Here is a 10367-nt window from a genome sequence, read left to right on the forward strand (position 1 = left end):
ACTCCTACACCCACCCCATCGCTCTTCCCTGGTTCATGTCTCAGGCATATGCTCATCTATTTTGAATGCTGTGTATGTGTGAGGCTGAGTTGCTCCTAATCTCGTCTCCCTCCCGGGGCGTCAGTCACTCTGGCATGTGCCTTTTCCCTGTCTGCCTCCTTCTGTTTATGGACAATGGATATTTTTAACGCCAACCTCTAATTAGAGGTAGCTTTCTCTGGGTGGTTTGCATGGAAGGGAACTCACAGGGCAGCAACAAGGCTCTGGGGCTGGAGCTGCGTGGATCATTCCTGCCCAGCACCAACCTGCTGCAGGACAAGGAAGGGCCACAAGCCAAGCTCACTTACCAGGGCTGGAGCCAAGAGCAACACCAATTACATAGAACACATAGACACCCTTTCTCCTTGGCTTCCAGCCCCACATCCTTACCTGCCTGGTTCTCAGCATCCTCCCAAGTCAGGGAGCAGCCCCAGCACAACACAATGCAGCTCGCTGTGCACAGCCCTTCCCAATCCCTGCCGTGCAAGCAGCATCTGGCTGAGCCATCAGGCAGCGAGCACCCCTCGGGCACACTGCGTCCTGCTGCTCCATTCACAGCCAGCTCCTCTCCCCTGCCCCATCCCCCAGCATAGCACAAGGCCAGCTGGGCATCATCACGTTCCATTGCACACTTCTCCTGCCAGCACCAGCCAGGGAGATGGCACAGACACACAGAGCAGCAGGTTGGGCTCTGGCTGGTGACCCAGCAAAGGGCTCAGTGCTGCTGAGCGTGGAGCTGGTGACAGCAAAGTCTTTTCACCTTCCTTGTTTAGTAAGTGCTTTGGGTTTGGCCATGCTGGCTCTCTGCTAGCAGAGCTCCCTGAGTAAAGCTGGTTTTAAATGCTCTCCGTGACTCCCATGGAAATCAGCTCTGTGCTCACATACTGCAGGTGAGGAGGAGTCAGGAGCCTGGCTCTCCTTCATCACACGATGTCTCCTTGTCCTCACCTATGGGATGAGATTACCAGGTGACACGGGGCTTATCTCATGGTGAGCTGCACCGGTGTCTAGACTGCCTTGGTGACTGATAGCAGGGTTTCTTGGTGTGTCAGTGCATGATATTTTCTATTGGTGCTGTGCCCCATGCCCTCCTGGTGCCCTGCAGCAGCCAGGCTGCAGTGCTGAGCACAGCACTGAGCTGGGTTTGGAGGAGGAGCAGGGCTGTAATCTACCAGCCGAGTTGCACCCGTAAAGGCGATTAGACATATGCCAGTTAATTCATAGCAAACAGGATGGAGGGAGAATTTGCCACTTATAAAGGGCAGACGAACAAGCCCATCATTCCTGCCACTCTCGGGTAATACATGCTGACATAAGCCCTGTTTAGCTGCAAGTTTAGCATTGCTAATCCCGCTGGTCCACGCCTCTGGTTTTCCATCCTCCTCCTGGCATTTTTCTTCCCCTTTCTCTGCTCTGCCCTTTCCTCCCGGTGCCCACATCCCTTTGGCCTTTGGGGGAGATGCTCTGTGTGGGTTCTGGGTGCTCTGCTCAGAGACCTGGCTCCGTGGGGTTTAGATGGAGCACAAGTGATACCCACAGATGTCGGTGTGGGCACTGTGGGATGGCTGCTACATTGTCCCGTGGATCCTTTTGGCTTTCCATCACCATAATGATGCGGCTGTCCTTGCTTGGCTGACCCACCCACACAGAGCCCATGGATTTTCTTGCTGGTGCTGTTAGAGGCTAAGGCAGCTTGCCCTGCTCTGAGCCCTCCCCCGCAGCAGCAGCATCTAAACCTCATCCCTGACCTGGTCGGCTGCCGGGAGGGGACGGGAATCCCGGAGAGCCAGAGAGTGTAGCTATAGGGCAGTGTTTCTTAGGGGCGGGGGGTTGCTGGAGGAGCCGTGGGATGCGAGCAGAGCTTTTGCAGCAGGGCTGTGCAACAACACGTGGATATTTGGCACGCTGCTGCGGGATGCTCAAGGTGTGAGCGCTGCGCTGCGCTGGGGGGGGGGCGGAGAACGGGCACGGGTGGGGGCTCCGAGCATAGTACCCTGCCCGAATCGCTCGTGTCCGTGTGCGGAGCTCCAGAACGCATTTCTCCAGCCCAGGGGTTCCCCCTCGTGGCAGGACGAGCCCTGATCGTCGCATCTCCTCCTGCCGCGGGTGGCGGCGGCTTTGAGTGCCCCGCACCTCCCCCGACCCATGGCCCCATGAAACCAGATGCTCTGCAGACGTGACGAGGTTTAGGGCTGCTGCAGGAGATGTGCACAGAGCGGAGGGCTCCTCTGGCACAGTGAGCGCATTGATGCGCAGCCGGCGGCACCCACGCGTGGCCGGGACCGCCAGGGGGAGACCTCGGCCGCGGCAATGGGATGTTCTCCGGTTGGGAGAGAGGAAAGCAGCGCCCGTGGCCCCGAGTGGGGTGAGCGAGGAGGGATGTGCGGGCTCTGAGCGCCTGTCCGGGCTGAAAGATGCCTGGGATGGGGAAGAAATACAAGCAGGCCCAGTGCTTTTTGTTTGGATGGATTCCATTTGTTCTGTATAAATAGATCCTTCCTTGCACCAAGGCTCGGCTCCCAGGGAGGGTTGGAGGTGCAGTGGGTAAAGGGGTGTGTGCTGGGATGCAGCGTGCAGCCCCACTGCGGGTCACCCCACCGGGAAGGGCGGATACAGGGGTGGGCTTGGGGTGAGGACTCCCCCCTTTCCTCTGTCCCCATTGTAGGTCAGGTGTCTCCCTGCCTCAGTCCCCCCCCCTTCAGATCTGCTCAGGTTCCTTCAGGTCTACCAGCAGGAGGAATCCAGGGGTGAAGGCACAGTGGGGCTGGATGGACCCGAGCTGTGAGCCCAGCGGTGTCCACATCCAGCCCTGGGGATCCCAGCACCCCCAACCCCAGCAGGAGGGGTGGGTGCAGCAGAGGGGCAAAAACGTTCCATGTTGGGGCTGCTCCCCCCACCCCGGCTGAGTCAGGGCACTCCCGGTCACATCCCGGGGGGCGGGTGTGGGCCTTAAGGACGCAGCTGCCTCCCCTCCACGTCCTCTTCTCTCCTCCTTCTGCTCTGCTTCATCATCTCCTGAGTCATCGTCGCTCCCTCCTCCGCCGCCGCAGCGGAGCACAGCCGAGCGGAGCGGGGCAGCCTCGGGGCTGCAGACGGGTGAGGAGTGGGGTCGGGTTTGTGGGATCCCCTCCTGCTGTGGGATCCCCCCTGCTGAGCACCCAATGGGTTTGGATGGAGTCCTTTCTCCCTCTCTGCTCCGTTCCTTCGGTGCTCGGAGCTCTGTTCTATGGCAGGTGCTCACTTCTGACTGCTGGGGTAGGAGAGGCTGCTCTGAGCCGCACAGAACCCGGCTGTCAATCCCCGTGCCCCTGGGCATCCTCTTCCCAGCGCTAATCCCTCTCATCGCTGACAATTTGTGCCCTATTAGTCCTAATTTGTGTTTTCTCTCCCAGCCGTTTCCCTTTGTGCCGCCTTTCCTGGGCTGCTCCCAGATGCCACCTCACCACGGCAAAGCTTTTCTGAAGCCCTTTTATCCCCCCATCCCCAGACCTCTGCTCTCCCCCTGCCCATCTCCGTGCCGATATCTGGGTCACGGCAGGGCAGAGAGCAGCACATCTCCCATCTGCTTCCTCCTCCTGCCTCTCCTATGGGCATCCCCCGCTCCCTGGGTACCACAAACACTCGGGGTACCGCAATCGGGAGGATGCTGAGAGCAGAACGCAGCGGCTCCTGCAGCAGCATCGGGTTGTGTTGGCAACCGCAGGGACAGCGCTGGCATCCCAACAGCCGCCCCGTTGTGTCGGCGGCTGCGACCCGGCGCCGGCAGCGGGGAACAAGGGCTGCTGTGTGTGCCCAGCACGAGGGTTGGCCCGTGGCCCCGACATACATTCCTGCCACGGGCAGGGCTTTCCGGGCTGCAGGAGGGGGGGGGGGGGGGATGAGCTGGGACTGTGTGGGGCTTGTTGTGATTTTCTTTTTCCCTTTTGTTAGAAGCCTATGAGCATCTTTTCGAGCAATTAATCTGGGTCATGACATTCACCGAGACTGGAGGGGCTGGGGGCTCGTTAGCAGCCAGCACGTGGTCACCTGCATCTGCCCAGCACCAGGAGCAGGATTGGGTCCAGCTTTGGCTTTTCCATTCCCCAACACCCCGTGGCCATGAGCTCCCACCACCGACATCAAGGACCTGGCTGCAGGAGCCAGGAGATGGGGACCACCAGAGCCTCTCTGTGCTTGGCTGAGTGTGGAGCAACATATGTGCTCGGATCTGCTCCGTGCCTGCTGTTTATCCGCTTCCTTCGAGTTAACTTATGTTTCCCCCACTGCCCATCTGTCTCCTTCCCTTCCACTCTTCCCTCGTCTCATTGCACACAGCGAAGGGTCCCCATCCCCAGCGGCTCTGGGTGACCCAGGGGTGGCTCCATCCCTCCTGACCATATTCAGGAGCAGATCTGAGCCCACTCATGCAAAACCACTTTCTTGTCCCCTTCCCCTTTCCCCATTGGGGGACACCAATGCTTCCTGCCCTTATTCCTCCAGCCTGATGGATGCTCAGAGCCTTTCAGCACCTCCGAGGCCATTTTCTGTCCTTCTTCCCCTCCATCTCCTCCCTCTCCCCTGCACACTGTTTGCATTTCAGATTCATTTGATGTCTCAGCAGCGAGGCAGGGAAACCCCACGTGCTCCCCACCAGTGCTTCCACCCGGAGATGGGTTATTAGGGATCCCCGGGTTCTTCAGGGAACACAAAGGCACCAAGCGCCATATCCCGCATGCACCTGCTTCCCTCACTGCTTCAAAGAGCCCTTGTGGCTGCTGCCTCCCACTCCTCCAGCTCTTATTTATAGTCTGCCTTGCTCTCGCTGCTTTTTTCTCCCCCTTTCCCCAGCACAGCTGAGCTGCTGAACTGGCGGCGTCGCAGGGATGTTTCTCCATCAGTTTGGCTTCATGCAGCCATCGTGAATGAAGCGGAGGAGAAACTGTCTGTGAGCCTCAGCACTGTGCTCCTCCTGAACACCAAGCATCCTTCGAGTTGGGCACGGGGTGACAACTTGGGACCCCATATACCATCAATGTGAGGGATGTTGCCATGGCTCTATGGGCCTGCAAAGGACAGTGTAGGTCTTAGAGGTGGGACATCCAGATTGTCCCATTGGCACAGCTGGGCTGAGGTCATGCACATTCATGATACTGATGGTGGTTCACAGCCTCCTCCCATAGATCTGCATGAACACAGCATCCAGGTGAGGTTTTCTCTATACTGTTTTTGTTTTCCCTTCCAGAGAGCTGTGCTGATGGGGCTGCTGCTCGTCTCTGGTGCTCGCTGCTGCTGCTGCCTGCTCCTCTCCTCCTGGGGGAAGGTGGTGAGAGGACACGGCAGGAGGAGAGGGAGGGAGAGGGAGGGACCGTGGACTGAAATAACAGCCCCACAAAATAATAACACAAAACACCATCACAGAGTGATAGGTTCACCATCTGCTGTGTGGGTGCCGGAGCAGGAGCTGCACGCCAGCCCTGTGCCTGGGTACCACTGAGTGACTCAGCAGCAGGAGGGAAGGAGGGATGTGCTGGAATTCCTCTGCCCTGCGTGCCCTGAGAAATGACCTGATCCCATGATGGGGACCCGATGTGGGACAGAACAGCCCCCGGGTGGCCGTTCACAGCCAGGTGCTGTGGGATGCCATCACAGCTGGGGTCAGACTCTTCACACCTCCAACATTTCCTTGGGAAGGGGGGGAATCCAGGTGGAAGCAGAGGTATTTCTTAGGAGGCACGTTTCCATGGCACCCAGCAGAGAGATGCTTTGCCACAGCCCTGCTGCTCTGTGGGGTCCCTGGGCATGGAGAGAGAAGCACAGTGTCCCCCAGCCACCAGAAACCTGAGCCCAGTGTCCTAATATCACCACTACACTTAGCACAGGGATCTGCAGCCTTTAGGGTCTGATACATGGGACATGTGCTGTCCTGGTGTCCTCAGATGTCCCCTGATGTCCCCACCATGCCAAGGTCACAGGGATGCTGCATGGCTGGAAACCATATGTCACCCCAAGGTGTCCCCAGATCCCATCCTTTTGGTTCTGGGAGCATCATGTTCCCAGGTAACATGGTCCTGGCTGTGCTGGTGATGGAAACAAAAGCACCATTACTCACTGCCAGGGGGGAGTGGCTCAGTGCATTACTCAGCCCCTCCATCAGACAGGTCTATTCTTCACCCATCAACCTGGGGCAGTGGGGAGGAGGAGGAGGAGGAGGAGGGCAGTGGGGGATGATGGCTCCAAACAAGTGGTGACAGTCTCCAAGCTGGGAAGTCTGAGCCCTGGGGCATGGCCCTAAGTCACTGCCCACCCCCAAACAGACAATGGGTGGAGCACAACTGGGGCTGTGCTTTTACTGGGAGAAAGATGTGACAATGCAAAACTCATCCATGCAGGTGACAACATAATGCTGGGGTGGGATTTGTGGAGGGAGAGGCTCATATCCTGGCCACCAAAATTGCATGGAGCAAAGCACTGGGTTAAAGCATCACCTGGGCTTGCTCCTGGCTGAAAGGGCTTTTGAGGAGCTCCTGGAAGGGCTGGATTGGGGAGCTGAGCATCATCAACACATGGATTGAGGCACTAATGGCACGGAGCAACGGATGAGCCAGCAGCAGATTTGCAGCCACACGTGCTGCCTCTTAATGGAACCAAATCCTTGACCTGGGTTCAAGCGGGAGGGGGATTTGAGGTGGGGAAGTGTGGTGGTTTGGAGGCATGGGATGGGAGGAGGATGAGGACAAATGGGAGTGGATTTCCCAGGGGGCATCATCAGGATGAGGAGGATACAGGTGGGGAGGGATGGAGTAGTGAGGAAGGAGAACCTGGAGCCTCTCAGCTAATAGGGCACTGCTGTGTGTGGTGAGGCTTTAAATTAGTGAGGGGGGCCCATTCTGCTCCTTCTGCTGTTCTGTGCTGGCTCCATCACCCCCTGCTCTCCCAGTCAGGTAAGGGACCATGTTGAGGCTGTGCAGCATTAGTAGTGGATTAGAAAAGCTTGTTTGATTTGCTCTGCATATGAGGAATTTGCTTCTTTCTGCTCTCAATGTGCTTGTCTCTCCCAGGGCTGGGTGTGGGAACCCCTGTCTGCAAGGAACCCCTCTAAGCACTGGGTACCACCATGGCTGGTTGCCCGAGCAACTGTCACTCTCATCCAGCATCCATCACAGCGAACATTTGGGTGTTATCACACCCTAAACACAGCAGGGCTGTGGTGATGGATGCTGCTGGGGGATAAGGATCACCCCATCACCTTGCCATCCATTTCACAGCACTCACAAACACCCGTTGGCAGCTGTGTCCTGGAGACTCTGTAGGAGATTTCTGCAGCAAACCAATTAGGATTTCAGAAGCAAAGGTGTGCTGTTAATTGACTCTATCCTTGCAAGTTAATAAGGTGCTGGTGCTATTGTTTCAGTGCGGATATGAATGTGGGTTTAAACTGGGGGGCTGCAGAGCTGTCCCATGGGCATGGAATGTGTGCATGGAGTATTTGCATGAAGGCATTCCCAGGCTCTTAGGTGGTCACAGCAATGCCTTGCAACCCTCATTCACTGCATTAAGCTGTGAAGGGCTTTAATTAACTTGCTCCATGCATGGAGGGCTCGTGTGCCCACCTGCTGAAGGGTATGTAACACTTAGGGCTGCTTCACCACTCCTCTGCATCACCCTGTGAGCGTATATAGCAGCATGCAGACATGCCTCAGAGCTGATAAGAGCTGACAAGAGCAGCCCTGCCTCTCTTGAATGAAATTGGTCAAGGTGTCCCGGGTGCTGCAGGAGGGCTGGGAGGGATGTTAATAGAGCTGCAGCAGGAGATGGGCTCTCCCAAGCAGAGGGATGACGGCACGCAGGAGGGGCTGTCAGAGCGAGGAACATGGGCGGGTGGCAGCTGGTGTGGAGAACAGGTTGGCTGGGGTGGGTGGGAGGCATCAGAAGGTGTTTGTTTTCCAGGGGAAGGGAGGATTTGAGGAGACGAGCTGCAGGCAGGAGATGGGTGCAGAGCTGGGAGGATGCTCTGTGTCCCAGTCCTTCCTGGAGGGGAGGAGTGGCACTGGGAGGTGACATCCCTGTCCCTACAGAGTGATGTGATCCTGGTCCCTTGGGTCCCATTTGGACACCCTCTGTGGGTGTTGGAACATGCTTCCCACTGCCTCCTCCCCCCCCCACTAACGCTGGGGCATTCCTGCTCCTTTTCTGAGTCAGATCCATTCCTGAAACAGCACTTTTGTCATTCACTGACTTAATTTTAAGTGCAGGAACATATTAGTCAAACAGATCTGAGGGGTTTTTTTCTGCACCATCTAAGAATAAGCACTGCCTCTGTGGGTCAGAGCTCCAGCTGGGGAAGAGCAGCAGGTATCCGGGATACTCCTTCATTAAACTGGAAGGGCTCTGTGCTGTATTTTTTGTCCAAACCTGCCTGTTTTTGGCTCACAAAGTGCCTCCCAAAGGGAAGCCCAGCATGAAGACACCCGCTCAGCTTCCAGCTCTGCTCTCATCCCAGGCTCCTGCAAGGGATGCCTGGGAATAAAAGCGTGAATCAGCCATTCTCCAAGCACGGAGTGTGACGAGCTCCTGCTGCTCCCCATGGCCCTGCTGCTATGAGCATGGTGCCTATAGGGATGATTTCATTGGGTTTTATTGGCCAGGCATTGCTACAGCTCCTGTGTCCTCACCAGGGGATGTTTGCATGCTGAACACCTTTGCATTTCTGCAGGTGTTGCAAGGAGCAGGGCTGTGCTTTCTATTCCCCTGCAAAAAAAAAAAATCCCAACACCCTGATATTTTGCTGATGAGAGGGGTCAGGTCCAGGTGGTGAGAGCTGAATGCAAATGCTGATGGAGGACACAGAGCAAATGCAGGCAAGGGCACAGGACAGTGACAGAGCTCTGTGCAAGGCTGCCGTGTCCTTGCCAGCTGGAGGTGACACAGGTGCATGCGGCTGCTGCTGCATGGCTGCTTCCTTTGGCCCATGCTCACAGCACAGCAGAGCCCTGCTCCTTCCCTGCAGTGCTGGGGATGTGGTGGCCATGCAGATCCATGCCCAGCACCGATGGAGCTGCAGCACAGCAGGGAAACGGCTCTTATTTGCTGCGACAGCTTTGCAACAGATTCTCTGGCGGAGCTGATTGCAAACTGCAATCTTAAACTGTAGGACGGCTCCTTTTTCCAGCCTGGGAGTGTGAGAAACAAATTTGTTTGGGTTATAAAAACATATTAAAACGCAACACATTTTGTTGTGCAATATACATCGTTCTTCATGCCAATTCTATTTTTTTTAATGAGTGCCTTCCAGACAAAGACGTTCCTTATTAACTTTTCGTGAAGTTAATTGCTGGGAAGGTGGCTTGGGGAGGTGTCAGGCAGCCTGTGTGATGGCTGCGGCCTCAGGTAGGAGCTGCAGGGCTGGGAAGTGTTTGGGTCTCTCCTGGATGGGAGCGGCTTTTTGCTCAGTAGTTGCCTCCAGAAGCATGGAGGTGTATATCAGGATGCACAGGTCTTGATGGCTGTAGTTAGTGTAATATTATTCTACCACACTTGAGTGCTTCTCTGGATTCTGGGCTGTCCCTGTCCTGTTTGGAGCAGTGTTTTTGGGTACCACCAGCCTCTTTCATGCTGAACTTGGGGATAGCAAGCTTGCCTTGGGTCTCCAGTAGTGGGTATCTCTGGTAGGAGCCATGTTGAGTGCTGTGATCCTTATGAATCCCTTTCATCTTGAGATATTCTATGAGTGAGGCCCCCAGGAGCTGCAGGCAGGTTTCAACCCAGATCTCAGTTCTCTCAAACCCAACAGGAGGCAGGGCCATGGGATGGCACCAGCAGGTGGCACCTCCAACAGGTTTCTGGGCTCTCCGTGTCCTTCTGCTTGTGTTGCCAGCTAGAAGGGGGTGTCTTTGTGGCTCTGCTTTGGTGCTATTGTCAATGAACTAATCACAGCTGACCCCCAACCCATCTTCTTCATAACTCTGCTTTCCCAGGTTGGCGTCAGCTGCTCTTCAAATCAAGGAAAATGCCTGTGGGTTGTTTCTTCAAATGGCACCAACTTTGATTTGTAATTAAAACGTGCTCCGTTTAATTAGGAAGGTATCACACAACCTTTAGAAACCCGACTATTTTTATATATTTACTCCCATTGCTTGTGTTTTCCTTAGTGACTCCAGCTCCAATTAAAGCCACCTCCTTATTAAACCACCAGCTCTTAAATAAAACCAGCAGCTAAAAATACAGCCTGGCCACCTCACACCTCTCCCATTTATCCCAGGCACTTATGGGCAGACCCTCCTGCTGTTCCCAGCTCCATCCACGCTCTGGTTGATCCTTGTGTTCCCTTTGAATGGGACACGCTGCTTCTG

The sequence above is a fragment of the Coturnix japonica genome, chromosome 34, assembly GCF_054131305.1.
Source record: "Coturnix japonica strain WE chromosome 34, WE-NBRP24, whole genome shotgun sequence".
Taxonomy (NCBI): domain Eukaryota; kingdom Metazoa; phylum Chordata; class Aves; order Galliformes; family Phasianidae; genus Coturnix; species Coturnix japonica.